This window comes from Salvelinus fontinalis, chromosome 3 (assembly GCF_029448725.1).
Source record: "Salvelinus fontinalis isolate EN_2023a chromosome 3, ASM2944872v1, whole genome shotgun sequence".
NCBI lineage: Eukaryota > Metazoa > Chordata > Actinopteri > Salmoniformes > Salmonidae > Salvelinus > Salvelinus fontinalis.
The window spans coordinates 39,958,604-39,985,449 of NC_074667.1; the positions used below are offsets into that span (position 1 = coordinate 39,958,604).

Consider the following 26,846-nt stretch of genomic DNA (forward strand, 5'->3'; position numbering starts at 1 on the left):
TATTGGGTACACATACAAACACATACATTAGCATGCACATGCATCTGTGTACAAACACACACATATGCACTACATATACACAGCTGTGCAAATAATGTGTATATACACGCATCCATGTTCTGGTAAGTCGTTCTAGTTAACTCTAAAATCTATGTGAGGAGAGAGGTTTCACACAAAGAGCTGTGAGGTGCTAATGAGGAAAAATAGACAGAATGTGAGAGTGGGAAATTAGGAAGACAAAATGTGAAAGGGGGCTGAGAGAGTGACATACAGGCAAAAATAAAAAGCTGTATGGAAAGACACGAGCAAGGGAGAAATTGGAGAAAGAGAGGAGTAAGGAGAGGAACAGGGAGATGGTTTTTTACCCTTCGTCTGGTTTTCTATAAGAGGAACAGGGAGAAGGTTTTTTATAAGAGGAACAGGAGGAGATAAGACTAAAAGGACTGTCAGTCAGAGGAACAATCCTGGTAGTGTCCCCTTCTCATTCTCCCTCCCTCCTATTTCCATTGATTCCAGCTCAGATACAGAAAGGGTCCACAGAGACAGTTTGCTGACATCACACACTACATCCTCAATACCCCACTGGCATACCTCCAAGGCCTGGTGAAAGTAAAATATACACACAGACACACACACACACACACACACACACACACACACACACAAACACACACACACACACACACACACACACACACACACACACAGCTGAAATAAAACAGAATTAACCCACGCTAACTCTGTCACCTTTCTATCATGATGATGTCATTGGGCAGGAGTATGGCTGTTACAGTGACCGTGTTTCCGCCACACTGGCGGTCACGAATCATGACGACAGTCAAAATCCACGTAACCGCACAGTCACGGTAATTAGGCTTCTCCAAGCTCTGATGCTGCTGATGGTCATTAGTAGCCTACCAAACTTGCAAACTGCCTGGTACTCAGCACTCTATTGTCCCTCTAATCACTCTGACATCAATGTAAATGTAATCGAAAATCTAATCAAACACTTCATGAGAGCCCATGAGCTCATGTTGCGTAACATTTCTATAGGCTATGCAATTGTGTGAGAAAACAGAGTGATGGCTTCTACTAAAAAGAGGAGGATCCTATCAGCTTTCTATAGGCTAGGCCTATTATATTTATTTCTCAACTATCCGAATATTAAGCACATTGCTTCTCTTTACAACAGGAGTATAGCCTTACCTGGCTGGGATGAAAATTAACCACGGGAAAAGCGTCCTCCATTTGCTATTTAAGTGCATAGATGACATGTATTTGTTTCTGCTGCCCCTGTTTTGAGACAGGTGCATGACAATGGTCCATTTTAAAATCAAAACAAATGTCACACATCATTCAGCACAGTGCCTTGCAAAAGTATTCATCCTCCTTGGCGGTTACCCTATTTTGTTGCATTACAACCTGTAATTTAAATAGATTTTTATTTGGATTTCATGTAATGGACATACACAAAATAGTCCAAATTGGTGAAGTGAAATGAAAAAAATAACTTGTTTCAAAAAATTCAAAAAAATAAAAAACAGAAAAGTGTATTCACCCCCTTTGCTATGAAGCCCCTAAATAAGATATGGTGCAACCAATTACCTTCAGAAGTCACATAATTAGTTAAACAAAGTCCACCTGTGCGCAATCTCAGTGTCACATGATCTGTCACATGATCTCAGTATATATACACTTGTTCTGAAAGGCCCCAGAGTCTGCAACACCACTAAGCAAGGGGCACCACCAAGCAAGCGGCACAATGAAGACCAAGGAGCTCTCCAAACAGGTCAGGGACAAAGTTGTGGATAAGTATAGATCAGGATTCGGTTATAAAAAAATATCCGGAACTTTGAACATCCCACGGAGCACCATTAAATCCGTTATTCAAAAATTGAAAAGATATGGCACCACAACAAACCTGCCAAGAGAGGGCCGCCCATCAGAGAGGCAACAAAGAGACCAAAGATAACCCTGAAGGAGCTGCAAAGCTCCACAGCGGAGATTGGAGTATCTGTCTGTAGGACCACTTTAAGCTGTACACTCCACAGAGGTGGGCTTTACGGAAGAGTGGCCAGAAAAAAAACATTGCTTAAAGAAAAAAAATAAGCAAACACATTTGGTGTTCGCCAAAAGGCATGTGGGAGACTCCCCAAACATATGGAAGAAGGTACTCTGGTCAGGAAAATGCTATGTCTGGTGCAAACTCAACACTTCTCATCACCCCGTGAACCTCATCCCCACAGTGAAGCATGGTGGTGGCAGCATCATGCTGTGGGGATGTTTTTCAATCGGCAGGGACTGGGAAACTGGTCAGAATTGAAGGAATGATGGATGCCGCTAAATACAGGGAAATTTAGGGAAACCTGTTTGTCTTCCAGAGATTTGAGACTGGGACGGAGGTTCACCTACCAGCAGGACAATGACCCTAAGCATACTACTAAAGCAACACTCGAGTGGTTTAAGGGGAAACATTTACATGTCTTGGAATGGCCTAGTCAAAGCCCAGACCTCAATCCAATTGACAATCTGTGGTATGACTTAAAGATTGCTGTACACCAGCGGAACCCATCCAACTTGAAGGAGCTGGAACAGTTTTGCCTTGACGAATGGGCAAAAATCCCAGTGGCTAGATGTGCCAAGCTTATAGAGACATACCCCAATAGACTTGCAACTGTAATTGCTGTAAAAAGGTGTCTCTACAAAGTATTGACTTTGGGGGGGGTGAATAGTTACGCTCAAGTTCAGTTTTTTTGTCTTATTTCTTGTTTGTTTCACAATAAAAAATATTTTGCATCTTCAAAGTGGTAGGCATGTTGTGTAAATCAAATGATACAAACCCCCCAAAAATCTTAATTCCAGGTTGCATTTTAAATTCCAGGTTGTAATGCAACAAAATAGGAAAAATGCCAAGGGGGTGAATACTTTAGCAAGCCAATGTATAAGTAAAGACAAGATTAAATCAAGAATAGTGTGATGGGTGACAATATTTGTCTATTACAGCTTAAGACGTGGGCATCATAGTCGCAAACCTCATCAACTAAAGTGGCCAAATAACTTCTTAAAATAAGGCACATTAATCCGCTTTACAATGGGTGTAGAGCCTAAATGGCATACACATGCAGCGCGTGAGTTTCAAGTTTGGGGAAGATAATTTCCACCATAAAAATGCACCGTTATAATAAAAGTATTACATGCCTAATCGCATTTGTGGTCACTTTTGTGAATGGTGTTTTCCTGCTGATGAAACATTTGCACTTAACTTACTGCCATGTGCGTGCGCATTGCTATGCTTATAATGTGAAGAAATAGCCTACTGGTTTATCAACATTTTAAGCAAAAACGTTCTCATCTGTTGCGTCAGGCTCATTGCTTAAAACAGGTTTTTTTGATGCTAGTGGTTGTATTCATTTGGGATCTATCGCATCCCACAACTGTCCCAGGCTATGTTTGGAATGTTTATTTCTCGCACAGAATAGAGTAGGTCAACTTTTGTACTATGGGGGATAGTAGATTGACATAGGCTACTGCTTTTGCTGTTCGTTAGGCCTACTCATCTTGTTGGCAGATTAAAAGTAAATGTGGACAGTTCTTCCAATATCTTCAATTGGAATTGGATAAGGACGCGCGCAGTTGCAAAAAACTAAGCATGCCTTTCATGTGACTTTTCTCAAATCATCATTAGTCCCATCATGCAGCCTTATAACGTATTAAAAGTCGAAACATATAGCCCAATGTTTGTATCACAACTAAAGTTACATGAATAACTCTAAATTAAGCATATAGGAGAGTACCTGTTTCTTTGTTAACCGCTCAACACAGAATAGCCGCATGTGCGCACTCCCTCAAATCGTTTGTAGAAAATATATTTTATTCAGCTATGTTCAATTGTATTCTTCATACTATAAATTAATGCCACTGAATTCTAAGCAAATATTTTCTGCTAAATGAACTCGTGTAGCCCACAGCCATATGGCATAGTCAGATCAGGACCTAACATAAGGACACCTCAGAGTATGCTATTCTGTTCTTCTGAAAAATACTACATTTTCTTCATATCCTGTTTCTTTAGACCTGTCTAAAATAATAATGGATTTATTGTGATGGTGTAGGATGTATTACATGGATTCATTAGACTTTAAAAAAAAATGATTTTCCAAAGGTCTGCATCAGTGTAGGCTTTGCGTGGGCTATGCGTGGAAGCCAGGAGATGTTAAATGTGTTTATGTTAATTAACGGTCAATTACCGTGAGACCAGCAGTTATTTGCTTGACAATTACCTGTCATGACCGCCACAGCCCTAGGCAGGGGTCATTAGTTTCAATCAGAATGAGCCCACTAAAATGGCATCACTCTGCCTCACAAACACCAAGTCAAGCCCAAAACAGTATTCACATCCCACAGATTCATGTCAATCACAATCATGTCATGGGGGGGTCTTTATTAACCACTGACAAATGCACACACACACACACACACACACACATCAATAAGACGCGGAAGTGGACTTTCAGCATGTGTTTTCTTTATTTATTGACATTAATTGAAATGACACGGAGTGAATGGGTCCAAACCCAGAAAGAGATGACCTTTCACCACAAAATGAGCATGAGATCAGGGCAGAGAGAGAGCAGAGAGCTGGTCATGTGTTATGTTTGTAAAACTGATGATTGCTTTGATGACAATATCTAATTTGGTCATCCCCATTAAGACAGTTGTAAAAGACAATAGGGGAGGAACGAGAGAGCGAGAGCGGATATTCTCTTGACATTTGCCACATCATACATGCGCAACTTTCAGGTCAGCCAACAAAACGACGAGGGAGTGGTGTTGGCCATATCTCTGGGTTGCCTAAGGTGACACTACTGTCACAGGGAAAGTGTGGTTTAAACAGACACATATCATACAGTCTCTGCTTTTCTCTCAGGCTTCTCAGCAGGCCACTATGATGGAGATTCAGGTGAGACCTTTGGGTCCTCAGTCCGAATGTGGAAGATGAAGTGTGGAAGCTTACAGTGCCTTCAGAAAGTATTCACACCCCTTGACTTATTCCACATTTGTGACCGACCACCTTGATTAGGTCTTATGTAGCAACATTTGAAATGGTGTTTCTTTTACAATGGATGAAGTTGATAAACTTGTAACCCCACACCTACTGGAGAGCTCTTCTTTGTCTACACCTATTCAGCATCATTTACACCCTCTTAAACCTTAGCCCCACCCATCTCTTTAATGAGTCACATGTGAGGCCATGTGTGAGTAAGGTAGTGTAGTAAACAATCAAAGATTTTAAGACTAAACGTGGTTTAAGTAGTAGCCTACATTAATGAAAATCTCCAGGTAACAATACACTTTATTTCGTCCGTGGCCTATATCCTAATCTTACTTTGAAAGTGTCCAGCTAAAAATATTGTATAAATATTTCACAATTATTAGATGATGCTTACCCAGACCCTAAATTGATGTGTCATGTTAAATAAATGCTATAACCACCCCCCAGCCACATCTAGCTAAGTGGATGGGTCACTATTGTCTAGACATGTACATGAAATAGAATAGATGGCCGTAATCACCCCCAGACACACCTGGCTAAATATATGGGTCACGTAATCATTCTCTTGCGAAGTGGAGTATTTTGTTTAGACATGTAGCTAGCTAGCAGAAATAAAGTTATATGTTAGCTAGCTATCTAAACAATTAACCATAATCCCAACCCATAGCTACAGTACAAAATGGATTGTCATAGCTAGCCACCATGCATGAAATGCTGGAGTATGAATCTGCAGGTAGTTAAAGCTAACCAAATAGATTCAATGTTAGTTAGCGAGCTAACATTAGGCTATAACTAGCATTGCAATGGCTTTCTAGTTTATTAATTACATTTGGATGGTGTATCAATACACCAAGTCACTACAAAGATAAAGGCGTCCTTCCTAACTCAGTTGCCGGAGAGGAAGGAAACCGCTCAGGGATTTCACCATGAGGCCAATGGTGACTTTAAAACAGTCACGGCAAGACCTGAAAATGACTGTCTAGCAAAGAATTTAGAAATAAATAAATGGGCAAATGTTGCACAATCCAGGTGTGGAAAGCTCATAGAGGCTTCCACACAGAAAGACTCACAGCTATAATCACTGCCAAAGGTGCTTCTACAAAGTATTGACTCGGGTGTGAATACTTATGTAAATTAGATATTTCTGTATTTCATTTTCAATTAATTTGCAAACATTTCTTAAAACATTTTCACTTTGTCATTATTTTGAAATCAGGCTGTAACACAACAAAATGTGTAATAAGTCAAGAGGTATGAATACTTTCTGAAGACACTATGTACTCCAGATACAGAGGCCAGCCTTTACACCGTCTCTGAACCACTCTCTCCTCTTTCCATCATTACTGTAACATGGCTGACACAACATTTTTATTTTGTGCAAGCATTTATTCACCTATAATGGAAAAATATAGTAATCGTTACTTTCAACTCGAAAAGGAGAACAGTGTAGCCACTTTTTTAACCACTCTATCTCTGTTCTCATCCTCTAGCTACTGCTGCAAAGGTCAGGGCTGCGGTCAGTACGTTTTTACATTCTGGAACGTTCAATTGAACAGAAACAGTGCTGTACTGAACAACCAGTTTAAAAATGGGGAGGGGTTGTGGGTTTTTACGAACGCTGTCAGCATGACCACTGCCCTTTAAATGCGTCACTCATTGCTTCAAGCCACACCTTGCCACACCCACCAGACGTAGCACAAAGTCTGTTCAAGAACATACAAGAACGTTTTGGGGAAACGTGTTGTTCTGTACAAACCGCTCCACAACGTAGCAAACGTTCAAGTGAACTGAACGCACCTCAAGACTGAACCATCTTCTTGTGGGGGTCAAAAGCGTATCTCTTGAATCGGAGGCTGATGTTGATTGGCTGAGTGTCCATCTTGGCATCTTCCTCTTTGGCTAGTTCCCCCTTAGCCCCACCCTTTCCTTTCTTCTTGGAGGTGGAGGAGAGTAGCTGCTTAGTCTCTAGACTAAGACCCTCTGAAGAGAAGAAAGAGGGAATGGGGAAGAGAGAGGGAGAGATGTATGTACATTGTTACGTCATGCCAATAAAGCGAATTGAATTGAATTGAATTGAGAGATAAAGAGAAATCATATCAGTATTAGAATTGCTGGTAGTTTATACAAGTCACATAGGTATTTAACAAATACAAAAAAATACAGTTTAAATGATCAAAATTAAACAAAGGATTGGACAGAGGTAGAGATAAAATCTAGAAGAGCGAGTGTGCTGAAATAGCAGTGGGCCGGATTCGTACCCATGTTATAGCGTTACATGTGATCTGGAGGCAATGGCTTCGACCACTAGACCACCCTAGACCACACCACTAGACCTGTTCTGACTGCTCTCCAGTGGTGAATCAGGGTCAACGGTATATATCTGCTCTTTAGAGTGTTGATGACAGAGATGGAGGAGATGAGAGAGAGAACAGAAACACTACATGACCATAAGTATGTGGACACCTGCTTGTTGAACATCTCATTCCAAAATCATGGGCATTAATATTGAGTTGGTCCCCCCTTTGCTGCTATAACAGCCTCCACTTATCTGGGAAGGCTTTCCACTAGATGTTGGAACATTGCTGCGGGGACTTGCTTCCATTCAGCCACAAGAGCAGTGAGGCTCTGTGCAGGCCAGTCAGTTCTTCCACACCAATCTCGACAAACCATTTCTGTATGGACCTCACTTTGTGCACGGCGGCATTGCCATGATGATACAGGAAAGGGCCTTCCCCCAAACTGTTGCTACAAAAAGTTGGAAGCACAGAATTGTCAAGAATGTCATTGTATGCTGAAATGTAAAGATTTCCCTTCAATGGAACTAAGGGGCCTAGCCTAAACCATGAAAAACAGCCCCAGACCATTAATCCTCCTCAACCAAACTTTACAGTTGGCACGATGCATTTGGGCAGGTAGCGTTCTTTTACAGCACTCTTGCAGCAATCGGCAGTCCCGTTCTGTGAGCTTGTGTGGCCTACCACTTCGCGGCTGAGCTGGTGTTGCTCCTTGACGTTTCCACTTCACAATAACAGCACTTCAACTATTACAGTTGACCGGGGAAGCTCTAGCAGGGCAGAAATTTGACAAACTGACTTGTTGGAAAGGTGGCATCCTATGACGGTGCCATGCTGAAAGTCACTGAGCTCTTCAGTGAGGCCCTTCTACTGCCAATGTTTGTCTATGGAGATTGCATGGCTGTGTGCTCCATTTTATACACCTGTCAGCAATGGGTGTCGCTGAAATAGCCGAATCCATTCATTTGAATGGATGTCCACATAATTTGTATATATAGTGTAGATCTGTTGTGCTGGTCTTGTTTCACGGTTCCTATAGTTGTAGAAGAAAAGTGTCTCTGTCAGGGTTCTCTGTGGCGGTCCTGTCCTGGCTGACATTTACATTGGTGTCTGACAGTCGTCAGGCAGTTGTCAGGCCGTGGATTCTTCTGTGGCATCTATTCCTGTGTGTGTGTGTGTGTGTGTGTGTGTGTGTGTGTGTGTTTGTTTTTCTGCTCACGTGTAGCCGAGAAATGTTCCCTGAGCAAACCTCTGCATCGGCTGACCTCGCCTACCCGCGTCACACGGCGCCACCGAGGAGATTGTTATGGTTATGCCAGCATGAGGGTTGTTAGGATTACGGGGATGGATATCTCCGATCTATTCGCTTGGCCTTACCCCACTTCTCTCTCTCGCTTTCTCTCATTCATTCATTTACTCACACAAACACTCACGCAAACAATCACACAAAGGGAAGCACTTAGATAAATAGCAGTAAATACAAACTAGAATGAATCATGTGATAGTGTCCAATAAAACGGTCAAATCTAGTTCAATGTTTGAGTAAAATACAACTAATTTGCAAACACGCACACACAGTGAATTACCCTCCTGAAGCCACCTTCACACATGTATAACAAGCTGTGGTATTGATTTAAACCACATAATGAAAACATTTGTTCTATCCAAGCGGACATCACGTACACAAACCACACTACTCCCCTATTTTTCTCTGCTCCTTTCCCTCCATCTATCCCTCCATCTCTCTCTGGAGAGACAGAATAACTGTCTGGTGCCAGGCTGGTGGCCTTTAGGGGCTTGCAGGGGATGAGTTTGGGGTCAGGTCCAGGGGAGGGTGGATAGCGGGGGGGATTGGACAGTAGTGCCTGTGTGAGAGGGGGGAGGTTGTGGAGAAGCCTGGAGGGCCTTCAAAGAAGCCCTTCAAATCTAACTAGCCCTCCTCTTTCCATTTCTCCCTCTCTCCGTGGCTTTCTCTGTCTTTAATCATGTGCCATGAAGAGGTTTGAGGGGAGAAGAAAAGAACAACAACGAGAGAAAGGGAGCACACACACACAACACAAACACACCTGGGGTAGCTAGAGGTCAAAGGATCACACAGCACCGTCATACTATGAGTGTGTATGAGCAATGAGCATACTGAATGTCTTAAGTGACTAGCCAAGTATGTCAGTGTGTATGTAAGAGCATGTCTGTGAGTGTGTACGTGAATGTGAATGTGAGTGAGTTGAGAGGATATAGGTAGGCTTCTCTTTCTAAATGTTTTTGGTTTCTCTTCCTGCCCGGCCCAGTGTGGAGCCTAGCTGTGGGTCGGAGGGGAGCGGAGAGACACAAGGTAAAATAAACAGGGAGCAGACTTCCCTCGGACCCAGAGCTACCCCCAGAGGAATCCTGGGAATGCTGGAGTGGGATTCCCAGCCCACCACTCTAACCACATCCTGATCCTGATAGCGAATGTACTGCGACTACGGGAACCACAGAGAGAGATGCAGGAAAACAAGAGAAGGCCCCTTTCATGCTTTGGTTGTACTATAAGTGTAATTGCATAATTTTGACTAATAAACAGATGGAATATGCATTGGCAACAAACGCAGTAAAAAACTCAAACGATACAGTCCTTATCTTGACTGTTAATGGAGCTTATGAAGGAGAGACACCATAGGGAACGTTGGCCGTGCACAGTAGATCACCTGCTGTCAACGAACAGTGGCAAATCAACATGTAGAATCGCCTGGAAATTAATAGAAAATGATGGGTGGTATCGGATGGTCAGATGTGATAGGACACCCATCCACTGCAATATCTGATGGTAAAATGTGATAGGACGCCCATCCACTGCAATATCTGATGGTAAAATGTGATAGGACGCCCATCCACTGCAATATCTGATGGTAAAATGTGATAGGACGCCCATCCACTGCAATATCTGATGGTAAAATGTGATAGGACGCCCATCCACTGCAATATCTGATGGTAAAATGTGATAGGACGCCCATCCACTGCAATATCTGATGGTAAAATGTGATAGGACGCCCATCCACTGCAATATCTGATGGTAAAATGTGATAGGACGCCCATCCACTGCAATATCTGATGGTAAAATGTGATAGGACGCCCATGGGTCCGCTGATTTTAACCAATCGTCGGCGCGGTCCTTTTCTTCCTAAACAGATTCATTCACCACCTCCACCTTTACCTCCAGCCCCACCACTACTTACCTGTCACCCAGATCGTAAACTTGCCGCTTTGTCCGAAGCCGCCATCGATGATCCCTGCCTCGCCGATTGAGAGTGACCTTTAACCCCAAAAACAACTGCAGGTTGGTCTACTTCTTAAACAGGTTTCGCCCAATCACAGTGTAGTCATCTGTTACCTGACCAAATCAAATCAGATGTTATTGGTCACATTCACGTGTTTGGTAGATGTTATTGGTCACATTCACGTGTTTGGCAGATGTTATTGGTCACATTCACGTGTTTGGCAGATGTTATTGGTCACATTCACGTGTTTGGTAGATGTTATTGGTCACATTCACGTGTTTGGCAGATGTTATTGGTCACATTCACGTGTTTGGCAGATGTTATTGGTCACATTCACGTGTTTGGTAGATGTTATTGGTCACATTCACGTGTTTGGCAGATGTTATTGGTCACATTCACGTGTTTGGCAGATGTTATTGGTCACATTCACGTGTTTGGTAGATGTTATTGGTCACATTCACGTGTTTGGCAGATGTTATTGGTCACATTCACGTGTTTAGCAGATGTTATTGGTCACATTCACGTGTTTGGTAGATGTTATTGGTCACATTCACGTGTTTGGCAGATGTTATTGGTCACATTCACGTGTTTGGCAGATGTTATTGGTCACATTCACGTGTTTGGTAGATGTTATTGGTCACATTCACGTGTTTGGCAGATGTTATTGGTCACATTCACGTGTTTGGCAGATGTTATTGGTCACATTCACGTGTTTGGTAGATGTTATTGGTCACATTCACGTGTTTGGCAGATGTTATTGGTCACATTCACGTGTTTGGCAGATGTTATTGGTCACATTCACGTGTTTGGTAGATGTTATTGGTCACATTCACGTGTTTGGCAGATGTTATTGGTCACATTCACGTGTTTGGCAGATGTTATTGGTCACATTCACGTGTTTGGTAGATGTTATTGGTCACATTCACGTGTTTGGTAGATGTTATTGGTCACATTCACGTGTTTGGCAGATGTTATTGGTCACATTCACGTGTTTGGTAGATGTTATTGGTCACATTCACATGTTTGGCAGATGTTACTGAGGGTGCAGTGAAATTATTGTGTTTCTAGCTCCAACAGTAAAGTAATATCTAACAATTCACAACAATACACACAATACACACAAACCTAAAAGTAAAAGAACGGAATTAAGGAATATATAAATATTAGAGATGAGTAAAGAGACATGGGGGCACCAATGACAGATACAAAGTAATCATATAAGAAAATATCAAAGATAATTATTGTAATGTAATAAGCTTAAATAATATTATTATTCAACGAACAGCTTCCAGTTAATGATAAAAGCAAATAACACACGTGGAAAATATGCTAAAACTATCCAGCATATCCTTTAATTATTTATTGAGTCTGACAGTATAAACTTCCTCCAGCACAGAGAGGTCAGTGTGTGTTTGTTTTCTATGTTCCTCTCTTTGATTTAACAGACATTGGTGCATGACCTCGTGTTACCATGCTGCCACTCTGTCGCCATAGTGGGGGGTGGCTGACCCCACCATGACACTGTTCTGTACCCCGTCCCAACCCAACGAGCCACATTGCCCTAGGCCTGCCACCAGCTTGTCTGTATCTCCTCTTTCATTCCTCTACACATTCTTCTTCTGTTTGTTGTTTGTATTTTCTCCCCATCACTGAGACTCTCTCAACCGTCACTGATCCGATAAAGGGAGGGCACCGCTCTGTCTCTCTCTACTTCTCCCCCTCACTCTTTCCTGAACCCTCCCCCCTTCGCTCCCTTTCTCTCTCTCTCTGACGTTGGGTTCTGACTGAAGCGTGACCACAGATAAGCTACAGTTGGTACACATGTCAGACAACACTGTGACAAAGGCATGACTTAAAGACACAGTCATATCTCAAACATTCCAACATCTCAGGTATGTGTCCTCTTAGAAGACAAAAAACAAACAGCACTTCCTCATTATGTGAGGGGAACCCACACACACCCACATGAACAGAGTCTGACCTCACAGGGAGAGGGTCAAGGACTGCTGTGTAACTGTGGGGTTGGCTGTCGACAGCCTGAGGTGCTAACAGCAGTAAAACTTGTCCACACACTTGACCTCTGACCTGTTAGCGACCCTGACTGAGGGCGTGTACACATAGACACACTGCTGGTTGCTGCTGGGTGGCAGACAACACTCAAACAGACAGAGACAGACAGGAGCAACGAGAGGCAGATAAGACTCTTATGAGCCAAAAGAGGAAAAACAAACTGAGGAACATAGAAATATATTACAAGAGTGAGATGGAGCCAGGGAGAAAGAGGCTGAAGGTGAGAGACAAAAAACATGACGGGTCGAGTACACAAAGAGAGAGAAAGAAAAAAAGAGCAGAGAGAGAGCAGAGAGAGCAGAGAGAGAGCAGAGAGAGAGCAGAGAGAGAGAACAGAGGGAGAGAGAGAGAGCAGAGAGAGAGCAGAGAGAGAGCGCAGAGAGAGCGCAGAGAGAGCGCAGAGAGAGAGAGAGCAGAGAGAGCAGAGAGAGAGAGTAGAGAGAGAACAGAGAGCAGAGAGAGAGCAGAGAGAGAGAGAGAGAGAGCAGAGAGAGAGCAGAGAGAGAGAGCAGAGAGAAAGCAGAGAGAGAGAGCAGAGAGAGAGCAGAGAGAGCAGAGAGACGGCAGAGAGAGAGCAGAGAGAGAGAGCAGAGAGAGAGAGCAGAGAGAGAGAGCGCAGAGAGAGCGAGAGAGAGAGAGCGAGAGAGAGAGAGAGAGAGAGAGAAAGATAGCAGAGAGAACAGAGAGAGAGAGAGCAGAAAGAGAGAAGAGAGAGAGAGAGCAGAGAGAGAGAGAACAGAGAGAGAGAGAACAGAGAGAGAGAGAGAGAGCAGAGAGAGCAGAGAGAGCGAGAGAGCAGAGGCTAGAGTGCGGGTCGGGAGGAATGCAGAGAGTCATGTGGGTATATTTCTGTGCCACTCAGGTGTGTCCAAACAGCACCAGTCTGTCTGGCTGCTGCCTCTGGCATCAGGGGACCACACGCCTGTGTCACAGCCCAGCATAGGTCAAGGCCCTGCATACCTCTCCACGCTGCCCTCCCGCATCGCCCCAGGGACTCTGTGTGTACGCACAATGGGAGCTCAGTCACTGCAACACGCTCCAGCACCACCAGCAATGAAAAATCCAAACAAAGACTAGAGAGAGAGAGAAAGAGGGAGAAGAGGGGTGAGAGAGAGGGCAAAGGACAGAGGCAAAGGACAGAGATCCATAAAGGGTGATGGGAGGGCAGGGTGTCAGAGAGAGGCGAGCAGGGCGTCCACTCACCCTCTCCACCGCTCCCTCCTTGCGTTTGGTCTTGTAGATGCGTAGTCTGGGTAGTGTAGTCTCAGAATAGCTCTTCTCCTCAAAGCCCTCCAGCAGATGCCCCTGGAACGCCAGCCGGCACGCGTTGGCGTGGATGGCCGTGTCCAGCTTGGAGCCAATCACCAGGCAGAGAGGGGGACACGTGACCGGACGCTCAAACTCCAGCAGCGCCCACTGCTCCAGGTCTGGCCTAGCCCCTCCGGCCTACCGCTGACCAATCACATACTCGTCCTGGTGGAAGTACTCCCGGTCAAAGGAGAAGGGTGTGCTCAGGGGGCTGGGTTCTGGCTGAGGGGAGTGGGGATCAGAGGGGAGTGGTTGGGGGTCTGTGTTGGGGGTCTAGGGGGTCTCCCCAGGGGGCAGCCCGAAGAAGGTGACCCTGGCCATGACGGTCTCGTGGCCCACGGTGATATGGAACTTGGCACGGGTGGCCAATCGTTAGCCAATCTTTCTGACGGAGATGAGGGCAGCGTGGAGGGTGTGTAGGGAACCAGGGGTACACACCACCCCCCGTTCTAGCAATTTGGGGTCAAACTGGGTCACACACACTCATGCGGTCACCCTGCATGGCCCCACACACCAGCTGCCGGAACATCTGACTCAACTTCACTTTCTTGGTCACCTAGGGGTTAAAAGACAAACACAGAGAGACATTCAAACTAACCGACTCGTTTGTTTGTGCAAGGTTAGTTATGCAATTGACAAATTACGAGGTATTACCATGTACAATATACAACAGAACAGGGAAAGGGGGATACCTAGTCAGTTGTACAACTGAATGCATTCAACTGAAATGCATCTTCCGCATTTAACCCAACCCTTCTGAATCAGAGAGGTGCTGGGGGCTGCCTTAATCGACGTCCACATCATCGGTACGCGGGGAGCAATTGTCGTTGGGGGTTAACTGCCTTGCTCAAGAGCAGAGCGGCAGATTTTTACCTTGTCGGCTCAGGGATTTGACCCAGCAACTATTCGGTTACAGGGACAATTATCCTACCCATTACTGAGTGTTGTTTTTGTTGTGTGTCCATTGTTGTGTTGTGACTGAGAGTATGGTCGTTGTGGCCTAACCACCATTCTTCTCTGACACTGAATGCTGAGACAAAAGCCAGTTTTTTTCAGGCTTTTGCTGCCACCTGATGGAGGATGTTATAATGACACCAGTTGATAGTAAGGTTGAATACAATAAGCTGGTGTTTAGACTAGGCTGGCCTACAAACAAATGTGAGTGACTGCATCTGGTCTAAATTAGTCAGCTCCTGTACTGTCAACCCCCACCCCTCTTCTCCAGTCTCCCCATCCTGCCCTTTCCAAAACACACACACATCCTCCGGCCCCACACTACCATCCCTCTTTCCCCTCCCTCCTCTTCCAGTCAACTTATGAACTCTGTAGATTCTACTCCAGCCTTGTGCTGTCCAGGTCATCTGAATCAGGGTTATTCTACTGCAACAACCATTCTCCACCTTTCTGGAAGCAGGAACTAAGAGCATGCCATGGAACTAATTCAACTGACTAACGCACTATAATAAATCAGCAATATCACAAATAATTGTTGCTGGTCAATAGACTTAGCGGGTTGAGAACCACTGACCAGGACTTCTTTCAGTGGTCATGCAAATCAACGTTCTGTGGTCAGTGACCGTAGCTTGAGCGCTGGGATCTCCACGGCGTCGTTGACAGCTAGCGCCCCCTGTAGGATGGTTCCGGTCATGACCGTGCCCTGACCGCGGATGGAGAAGCAGTGGTCCACCGCCATCAGCAGGGCTCCCCCCGGGTCTCTGTGAGGGAAGTACGTCTGGCTCTTCAACAGCTCGGGGAGACGTGCATACAGAGCAAAGTCAAAACTGCTGTCATAACATTGTACGGTCATCGTAGGCATGAGTGTGATTCACACACACACACACACACACATACACACATACACATACACAGAGACTAGAGGGCCAGTCCTAATCAGAAGCATATCTTAGTGTTGAGTCTGTGTATCCTGTGGTTTCATAAAGACTTCCTGACAGTGGCTCTTGTGTTTTAATCATAGGGCAGAACCCCCTGACCTATGACAGTGTCTGTCATATGCCTCTTTGTTCTATGGTATCTACCTTTTACTGTATCGTTTCAATTAAAGGATACTGTAGGTGTCATTGAAGCGGTCTTCACACCAGTAAGAGAAGTGGCGGTGAACGTTCAGGCTGCTGCACAGACACTATGGAAGCTATAGTCTAGAGCACCCGGTTCAAATGTGTTTCAGAGCACTTAACTCTCTAAATGGTTAAACTAGTGAGAAATATGTGGTGATTATTGTAAAAATCTGTGAGTTAACTAACTATAACCCTAAATTAAAATATTGCATTTTTATGCCACATTTAATTAATTTACATTACGCTACTTTCCATGATGTGGACAGTATGTGTTACTACATTACACAAGCTCACGTTTTGACCACAGGGCAATTGCAAGTTAACCGAATTACTCTGAGACGGATTTTTCACTTCAAAATGTATATCAAACCCAAAGCATTGATTTCAAAGTTTAACAAACCATGCAGCTCTATGCAGGACTACTTTAACAATTTCCACAGAAAACTGTACAAAAACACATCTACTGGAAAAACTGTGCCGATGCAAAGTTTGGTTACAGAAATACGGTCAAACCTAAATTTTATTCTGTTACCAAACTTTGCATCAGCACAGATCTTCTTGTAAATGTGTTTTGGTACAATTTTCAGTACATCAAATTTCCCTACATCAAATTGGGGGGGATTACACATCCTTTTAACCTCAGATTGGTGATGTTAGTATACAAGTTTATAGTCAGCATGATGGAACGAGATCATTTGCTTAAAACAGATCAATCTCTTTGGTTTTGTCCTGTGATTAAGACATACGCACTGTGGGTCACAGGAGTTAGAGCTGTGCTCTCATTTTCGAACCCAAACAGCATGGAGACTTTAGGGTGGTCTCGCTATAAAAGTTGCTAGCCTCACACCCGATTCAAACTATCACTGAAATAACAGCCAAACTTTATCCGTGTTGATATCATATGCAGGGGTGTGATTCGTTTAAGTTAAATAACAAAGCAATATGTAGACCGCTGTCTTTAGCAAATTAACTTCTAACCAGTGATATAAAAAAATAATCCTCAGACTCAGTGTGGCCTTTGAATAGTGTTAGTTCAAACAGCGCCTACCACCCAAACGTTTGCCTCGCTTTATTGATTTCAATGTGATATTGGTATGAGTGATTAAAGGGATACTTCTGGCTATTGACAATTCATCTACTTCCCAAAAGATTTTCTGGAAATCTATAGGTAGTATCTACTAGCATGCTATCCAGCAGTTCACCTGACTCGAGGGAAGTACATAACGGACCTCATTGACAAAATCCCGAAGTAGCCCTTTAACAAAATTGTGCTGCGTTTACCTTTCCGCATTGGCGATCCACTTGAAACAAAATGCAACAATCGAAAACGTAGCTGGATGTTTTTTTACAAGTTGTCCTCTAACCAGTGATACAGTAGACATACTATTCCCAGATTCAGTGGGGGTTTTCAGTATTGTTCGAACAGGACGTGCAACCTGACTCCCCCTCTCGTTCTATTGATTTCAACGTGATATCGATTATGAGTGATTGGCAAATAAGTGCTGCGTTTCTCTTTCCGTTTTGGTGAGCCCCAAATCAAAATGCATCACTCCAAAATGTAGCAGGCTGTCTTCAACAGCTTGTCCTCTAACCAGTGATGTAAACAATATTTACAGTTCCTGTGTGTTTTTTGTTGTGCATACAACCTGATTCCCCCCAAATCAATTCGAATGATTTATTGCCACTTGTCAAACCAAAAAGGTTTTTGGTGCATATGCAGTTCATAAGGTGCTCGTAAAAAATTATAATACAAGTAATATATTACTATTGGGCACATGTAGAGTTGAAGTCGGAAGTTTACATACACCTTAGCCAAATACATTTAAACTCAGTTTTTCCACAATTCCTGACATTTAATCCTCTTAAAATTCCCTGTCTTAGATCAGTTAAGACCACCACTATTTTAAGAATGTGAAATGTCAGAATAATAGTAACGAGAATTATTTATTTTAGCTTTTACTTTTTTCATCACATTCCCAGTGGGTCAGAAGTTTACATACACTCAATTAGAATTTGGACGCATTGCCTTTAAATTGTTTTACTTGGGTCAAACGTTTCGGGTAGCCTTCCACAAGCTTCCCACAATAAGTTGGGTGAATTTTGTCCCATTCCTCCTGACAGGGATGGTGTAACTGAGTCAGGTTTGTAGGCCTCTTTGCTCGCACACGCCTTTTCAGTTCTGCCCACAAATGTTCTGTAGGATTGAGGTCAGGGCTTTGTGATGGTCACTCCAATACCTTGACTTTGTTGTCCTTAATCCGTTTTGCCACAACTTTGGAAGTATGCTTGGGGTCATTGTCCATTTGGAAGACCCATTTGTGACCAAGATTTAACTTTCTGACTGATGTCTTGAGATGTTGCTTCAGTATATCCACATAATTTTCCTGCCTCATGATGCCATCTATTTTGTGAAGTGCACCAGTCCCTCTTGCAGCAAAACACCCCCACAACATGATGCTGCTACCCCCGTGCTTCACGGTTGGGATGGTGTTCTTCGGCTTGCAAGTCTCCCCCTTTTTCCTCCAAACATAACGATGGTCATTATGGCCAAACAGCTCTATTTTTGTTTCATCAGACCAGAGGACATTTCTCCAAAAAGTACGATCTTTGTCCCCGTGTGCAGTTGCAAACCGTAGTCTGATTTTTTTATGGTTGTTTTGGAACAGTGGCTTCTTCCTTGGTGAGCGGCCTTTCAGGTTATGTCGATATAGGACTTGTTTTACTGTGGATATAGATACTTTTGTACCTGTTTCCTCCAGCATCTTCACAATGCACTGCACTGAGTTTGACAGTAGGCCTTGAAAAACATCCACAGGTACACCTCCAATTGACTCAAATCATGTCAAGTAGCCTATCAGAAGCTTCTAAAGCCATGACATCATTTTATGGAATTTTCCAAGCTGTTTAAAGGCACAGTCAACTTAGTGTATGTAAACTTCTGACCCACTGGAATTGGGATCCCTTTAATTATAAGTGAAATAATCTGTCTGTAAACAATTGTTGGAAAAATTACTTGTGTCATGCACAAAGTAGATGTCCTAACCGACTTGCCAAAACTATAGTTTGTTAACAAGAAATTTAAAAAATTTGTTTTAATGACTCCAACATAAGTGTCTGTAAACTTCCGACTTCAACTGCATATGTAGGTAGTACATTTTATGCTTAGGTTTTGAATATCACAAATAGTTTTTGTATCTATTGATTTGGACACTTCAAAACTGTGTTTTGACATTGACATATTTATGAAAAGTTCTTGTCAACAGGAATCAGCGATAGCATAATTTTGTATGTTTTAGGAATACAAAATGTTTGCTTTCAACATTAATTTCCAACAACATTATATTTAACCAGGTACAAACTGCTGAATGACTCCAAAAACGTGCTGTGATTCATTTATCTTGATGATATACCAGAGATCGGAAAAAAGCGTTTGTCCTGTCTAGTTAGAATATTAACCCATACGGCTAATAGTGCAGGCACATCCTGGGGCACCAGTGTGTTCAGGGTCTTTACCTCCATTAGGTCAGGCACTCCCTGGGGTTCTTCTGTTTCAGGGGCCTCAGGACCCCCAGGCTTCGCTGCCACGGCAATCACAGGACAGTCTTTAGGACAGGGTCTTGTGCAGTCTCTTGGTCATCTTGTCGATGGCGGTCTGTCTCTTGTTGTGCTGCAGCAGGTCAGTCTTGTTGAGAATGACCACCATGCGGGGGCAGGTCAGCTCTCCTATCAGCAGACACTCTGCTGTCTGGGTCTGGATCCCCTTCACCACGTCTACCACCAGCATCATCAGGTCTATGATCTGAGCCCATGGAACACACACGCACAATTATACTTTCATTTATGCTATATGACTTGTCAATAATAAACACCGCAGTCCAAAACTACTGCAGTGAAATGATTGTGCACACTCAGCACTGCATGCTTACAGCTCCTCTACACAGGACTCCTGGAGGGCCATATAACCAAATTCATAAGTTGAGCAACCAATGGAGCAACAGGAACAGAAACAGACAACCAAGAATAACAACAGAACAAGAAGAGAGGGAAAGAGGGAGGGAGGGTACAAAGGGATGTAAAGAAGGGAGAAAGGCTAGAGGGCTGAAATTAGAGCCCCAGCTCGCTTGGTTGTCTTTCCTAGCTCTTTTCTTCCCCTCACTTTGGCAGTCTTTCTTTCCTGTGCTCCCCTCTTTGCTCTGCCTCTCTTTGGCTCCCTTTCTTTCCTGTGCTCTCCCCATTGGGGATAGGAGGGGAAGCTTATTACATACCCCATTCCCCACACCTTCCTTCCGCCCTAATCCACAGCATGTGCCATCCACAGGGACACACTGGCTTTATATAGCAAACTACCAGCCATATACACTGACTCAGGCTGCACTCCTGTGTGTGTGTGTATATTCGCCTTATCCTGCTTTCCTTCTACTGCGACTCCCCCTGTTCTCTTCTCCCACCAATGCCCAGTTTGCTCACCCTCACCTCTCAGGCCTGTCAAAGCAGTCTCCTCTTACAGGATACATATTGTCAACTCCTGATATTAATAGAAATAATAAAACAAAGTGGATCAACCCTACAAACACTCATTGGAGGGGGGGGGGGGGGGATAGTAGCAAGAAAGAAGAGAGGGGAAATGAGTGAGCAGAGTTCAACTGAGCCGTAAGGATAAGGAAATCTCTCTCGTCCTCCTGGAGAGTTCTACCCATTCCTCCTCTCTCTCTCCTTGCAAAGCCACAGGATAGTGGAGGGGCCAGTCAGTCAGTGTGCGTTAACCATGTAATGGTTGCTTTGCATGGTTGATTCGAGAAATAAATTATACAGTACCAGTCAAAAGTTTGGACACACCTACTCATTCAAGGGTTTTTCTTAATTTGTACTATTTTTCTACATTGTAGAATAATAGTGAAGACATCAAACTTATGAAATAACAAATATGGAATCATGTAGTAATCAAAAAAGTGTTCAATCAAAATAGATTTTAGATTCTTCAAAGTAGCCACCCTATGCCTTGACGACAACTTTGCACACTCTTGGCATTCTCTCAACCAGCTTCATGATGAATGCTTTTCCAACAATCTTGAAGGAGTTCCCACATATGCTCAGCACTTGTTGGCTGCTTTTTCCTTCATTCTACGGTCCAACTCACCCCAAACCATCTCAATTTGGTTGAGGTCAGGTGATTGTGGAGGCCAGGTCATCTGATGCAGCACTCCATCACTCTCCTTCTTGATTCAATAGCCCTTGCACAGCCTGGAGGTGTGTTGGGTCATTGTCCTGTTGAAAAACAAATGATAGTCCCACTAAGCGCAAACCACATGGGATGGCGTAACGCTGCAGAATGCTGTGGTAGCCTTGAATTCTAAATAAATCAGTGTCACCAGAAAAGCATCCCCACACCTCCTCCACCTTGCTTCACGGTGGGCCCCACACATGCAGAGATCATCCGTTCACCTACTCTGCGTCTCACAAAGACATGACGGTTGGAAACAAAAATCTCAAATTTGGACTCTACAGACCAAAGAACCGATTTCCACCGGTCTAATGTCCATTGCTCGTGTTTCTTGGCCCAAGCAAGTCTCTTTTTCGTATTGGTGTCCTTTAGTAGTGGTTTCTATGCAGCAATTCAACCATGAAGGCTGATTCCCAGTCTCCTCTGAACAGTTGATGTTGAGATGTGTCTGTTCCTTGAACTCTGTGAAGCATTTATTTGGGCTGCAATCTGAGGTGCAGTTAACACTGATGAACTTATCCTCTGCAGCAGAGGTAACTCTGGGTCTTCCTTTCCTGTGGCGGTCCTCATCAAATCAAATCAAATTTTATTTGTCACACACATGGTTAGCAGATGTTAATGCGAGTGTAGCGAAATGCTTGTGCTTCTAGTTCCGACAATACAGTAATATCCAACGAGCAATCTAACCTAACAATTTCACAACAACTACCTTATACACACAAGTGTAAAGGAATGAATAAGAATATGTACATAAAAAATATATGAATGAGTGATGGTATGAGAGTCAGTTTCATCATAGCGCTTGATGGTTTTTGCGATTGCAATTGTCCGAGTTGACTGACCTTCATGCCTTAAATTAATGAGGACTTGACTTTTATCAAATAGTGCCATCTTCTGTATACCAGCTCTACCTTGTTACAACACAACTGATTGGCTCAAACTTATTAAGGAAAGAAAGACCACAAATTAACTTTTTACAAGGCACACCTGTTAATTGAAATGCATTCCAGGTGACTACCTCATGAATCTGGTTGAGAGAATGCCAAGAGTGTGCAAAGTTGTCATCAAGGCAAAGGGTGACTACTTTGAAGTCTCTATAATATATTTTTATTTGTTTAAATCTTTTTGGGTTATTACATGATTCCATGTGTCATGTCATAGTTTTGATGTCTTCACTATTATTCTACAATGTATAAAATAGTACAAATCAAGAAAAACTCTTGTATGGGTGTTTGTGTAGTCTTTATTCTGCAGTCCTCATTCGCCCTCTGCTGGCTGGATCTAGAGTTGAACTCTGAGAGAACTTCCATGAGTTCACAGACAATACAGTAAGCTCTACAGTATCGGAAGTTACCACCCTCAATCAATTATCCATGAACATGTTGTCCTTATCTGATAAAGTCATTGTATGTTGCCACTTGCCATTCCTGTACCTGACCGTCACACTTCAGGGCTAGAGTACCAGCTGTCAGACAGCTGACTGGCCCGTTTCATTTCCCAACCAAAAGCCATGGATTACAGGGAACATCCGCACTGAGCGAAAGCTTCCGCTTTCAACGAGTAGGAAACTAATATGGGCATCTATAAGAAATCCCGCTATGACCCCCGACGAGCCATAAAAAAAGGCAAAGTGTCAATACAGGACTAAGATCGAATCCTACTACACCAGCTCTGTCACTCATCTGGTGTGTCGGGACTTGCAAACTATGACGGATTAAAAAAAGAAACCCCGCTGTTCAACAACATAGTGCCCTCCAAGTTCATCACTAAGCTCAGGACCCTGGGACTGAACACCTTCCTCTGCAACGGGATGCTGGACTTCCTGACGGGCAACAGCTTGGCATCCGACCGCAAGGCGCTACAGAGGGTAGTTCGTACGGCCCAGTACATCACTAGGGCTGATCTCCCTGCCATCCAGGAACTCTATACAAGGCGGTGTCAGAGGAAGGTTCTACAACTTTTCAACGACTCCAGCCACCCAAGTCACAGACTGTTCTCTTTGCTACCGCACGGCAAGCGGTACTGATGCACCAACACTCGAACCAACACAACCCTGAACAGCTTCTACCCCCAAGCCATAAGACAACTAAATAATTAATCAAATAGCTACCCGGACTATCTGCATTGACCCTGCATTGACCCCCCTCTTTGCACTAATTATTTTGACTCATCACACACGCATCTGCTACTGTTTATTACTTATCCTATTGCCTAGTCACTTTACCCCTACACTGTACATACAGTGCATTCGGAAAGTATTCACCCTCTTGACTTTTTCCACATTTTGTTACGTTAAAGCATTATTCTAAAATGGCTTAAATTGTTTTTGTCCCCCTCATCAATCTATACACAATACCCCATAATGATAAAGCAAAAACAGGTTTTTAGAAATGTTCAGACCCTTTACTCAGTACTTTGTTGAAGCAACTTTGGCAGCGATTACCGCCTCGAGTCTTCTTGGGTATGACGCTACAATCTTGGCACACCTGTATTTGGCAAGTTTCTCCCATTCTTCTCTGCAGATTCTCTAAAGCTCTGCCAGGTTGGATAGGGAGCGTCGCTGCACAGCTATTTTCATCTCCAGAGATGATCGATCGGGTTCAAGTCCAGGCTCTGGCTGGGCCACTCAAGGACATTCAGAGACTTGTCCCAAAGCCACTCCTGCATTGTCTTGGCTGTGTGCTTAGGGTCGTTGTCCTGTTGGAAGGTAAACCTTCACCTCAGTCTGTGGTCCAGAGCTCTCTGGGACAGGTTTTCAACAAGAATTCCTCTGTCCTTTGCTCCGTTCATCTTCCCTCAATCCTGACTAATCTCCCAGTCCCTGCAGCTGAAAAACATCCCCACAGTATGATGCTGCCACCACCAAGCTTCACCATAGGAGTGGTGCAATGTTTCCTCCAGACGTGATGCTTGGCATTCAGGCCAAAGAGTTCAATCTTGGTTTCATCACACCAGAGAATCTTGTTTCACATTGTCTGAGAGTCCTTTATGTACCTTTTTAAAACTCCAAGCGGGCTGTCATGTGCCTTTTACTGAGGAGTGGCTTCCGTCTGGCCAATCTACCATAAAGGCCTGATTGGTGAAATGCTGCAGAGATGGTTGACCTTCTGGTAGGTTCTCCCATCTCCACAGAGGAACTCTGGAGCTCTGTCAGAGTGATGATCGTGTTCTTGGTCACCTCCCTGACCAAGGCCCTTTTCCCCCGATTGCTCAGTTTGGCTGGGCGGCCAGCTCTAGGAAGGGTCTTGGTGGTTCCAAACTTCTTCCATTTTAGAATGATGGAGGCCACTGTGTTCTTGGGGACCTTCAATGCTGCAGAACATTTTTTGCTACCCTTCCCCAGATCTGTGCCTCGACACAATCCTGTTCCGGAGCTCTTCGGACAATTCCTTAGACCCCATGGCTTGGTTTGTGCTCTGACATGCACTGTCAACTGTGGGACCTTATATAGACAGGTGTGTGCCTTTCCAAATCATGTCTAATCAATTTAATTTACCACAGAATGATCAAGGATGATCATTGGAAACAGGATTCACCTGAGCTAAATTTTGAGTCTCATAGCAAAGGGTCTGAAAACTTATACATTTACATTTAAGTCATTTAGCAGACGCTCTTATCCAGAGCGACTTACAAATTGGTGCATTCACCTAATGACATCCAGTGGAACAGCCACTTTACAATAGTGCATCTAGATCTTTTAAGGGGGGGGGGGGGGGCAGAAGGATTGCTTTATCCTATCCTAGGTATTCCTTGAAGAGGTGGGGTTTCAGGTGTCTCCGGAAGGTGGTGATTGACTCCGCACCTTCCGGAGATGTAAGGTATTTCTATTTTAAAAAATTGCAACAAATCTAAATGTTTTCACTTTGTCATTATGGGGTATTGTTTGTAGATTGATGAAGAAAAAACTGATTTAATCAATTTTAGAACAAAGTTGTAACGTAACAAAATGTGGAATAAGTCAAGGGGTCTGAATACTTTCCGAATTCACTGTATCCACCTCAATTACCTCGCACCCATGCATATTGACTTGGTACCGGTACCCCGTGTATATAGCCAAGTTATCGTTACTAATTGTGTTTTTATTCTTCATGTTTATATATAAATCAAAGTACGTGGACACCCCTTCAACATAGTGGATTCGGCTATTTCAGCCACACCCATTGCTGACAGGTGTATAAAATCGAGCACACTGCCATGCAATCTCCATAGACAAACAATGGTAGTAGTATGGCCTTACTGAAAAGCTCAGTGACTTTCAACGTAAGAAGTCCTTGTGTCACTGTTTTTAATGGTTCGGGACTAGGCCCCTTAGTTCCAGTGAAGGGAAATCTTAACACTACAGCATAATGACATTCTAAACGAGTCTGTGCTTCATTCCAACTTTGTGACAAATGTTTGGGGAAGGCCCTTTCCTGTTTCAGCCTGACAATACCCCTGTGCAGAAATGGTTTGTCGAAATCGGTGTGGAAGAACTTGACTGGCCAAAACAGAGCCCTGACCTCAACCACATCTGACATCTTTGGGATGAATTGGAACGCGGACTGCGAGCCAGGCCTAATCGCCTAACACCAGCGCCCGACCTCACTAATGCTCTTGTGGCTGAATGGAAACAAGTCCCCGCAGCAATGTTCCAACAACTAGTGGAAAGCCTTCCTAGATAAGTGGAGGCTGTTAAACCAGCAAAGGGGGGGGGGGGGGGGGGCAACTCTATATTAAAGTACATTATTTTGGAATGCGATGTTCAACGAGGAGGTGTCCACATACTTTTGTCCATGTATTGTGTGTGTAATATATATATATATATATATTAAGAAATGTACCCTGCATTGTAGGGATGGGCCAGTAAGTAAGCATTTCACTGTTAGTCTACACTTGTTTACAAAGCATGTGACAAATTTATTTCACTACATGTCATTAGTGTGAGTGATGTCACACAAGTTTCCACTGTCACACAAGTTTCAACACCTGAGCATTTGCTGTCCTGCCACTGTTGTTAGGGAATAACGTTAGATGTATTTATGCAGTTAAAACAGTAACACGATCCTCATTCGCATCCTTTTCCTCCAATGAGGATGCGAATGAGGGACGCGTTTCCAGGATAGTCCACCAGGTGAACTGCAGGTTGTCGTAGCCCCGGCACCCGGACACCGCCCGCAGCTGCTCTGGGAGGTCCACGGTGACGGAGGAGAAGCCTAGATCCAGGGTGATGCCTCTCTCGAGACTGCGGGTTCTTGTCAAAGGCAGCCGTGGACGCTGTGCTGCTGAGAGCCCTGGCAAGCGACGTCTTCCCGCTGTCGACATGCCCAAGTACCCCCACGTTGAAATTGAGGGTCTTCGAGTGATTGTTGCTCGAGTCTGCCATGACTGGTAGTTTTGGCTAACTAGAAATATGTTCCTGTCGCAACCAGTCTCAGCACGTTGCGTGGCTGGACCTTGAACTCTAGTTTACTTTCCGTAATTACACGTAACACAATTGACTACTTTTACGTTAAACTAACAGTCATTCATTAAACTTTTAATCTTACAATTCATTCATATTTTTATGAAATAACGTTAGCTGTCGAATTA

At 43.8% G+C, this 26,846-nt stretch overlaps 1 pseudogene; it reads right to left on the reverse strand.

Moving 5' to 3' along the window:
• Window positions 1–4,525: 4,525 nt before the first annotated feature.
• Window positions 4,526–26,800, reverse strand: LOC129847700 (selenocysteine-specific elongation factor-like; annotated as a pseudogene).
• Between the last annotated feature and the right edge of the window lie 46 nt (window positions 26,801–26,846).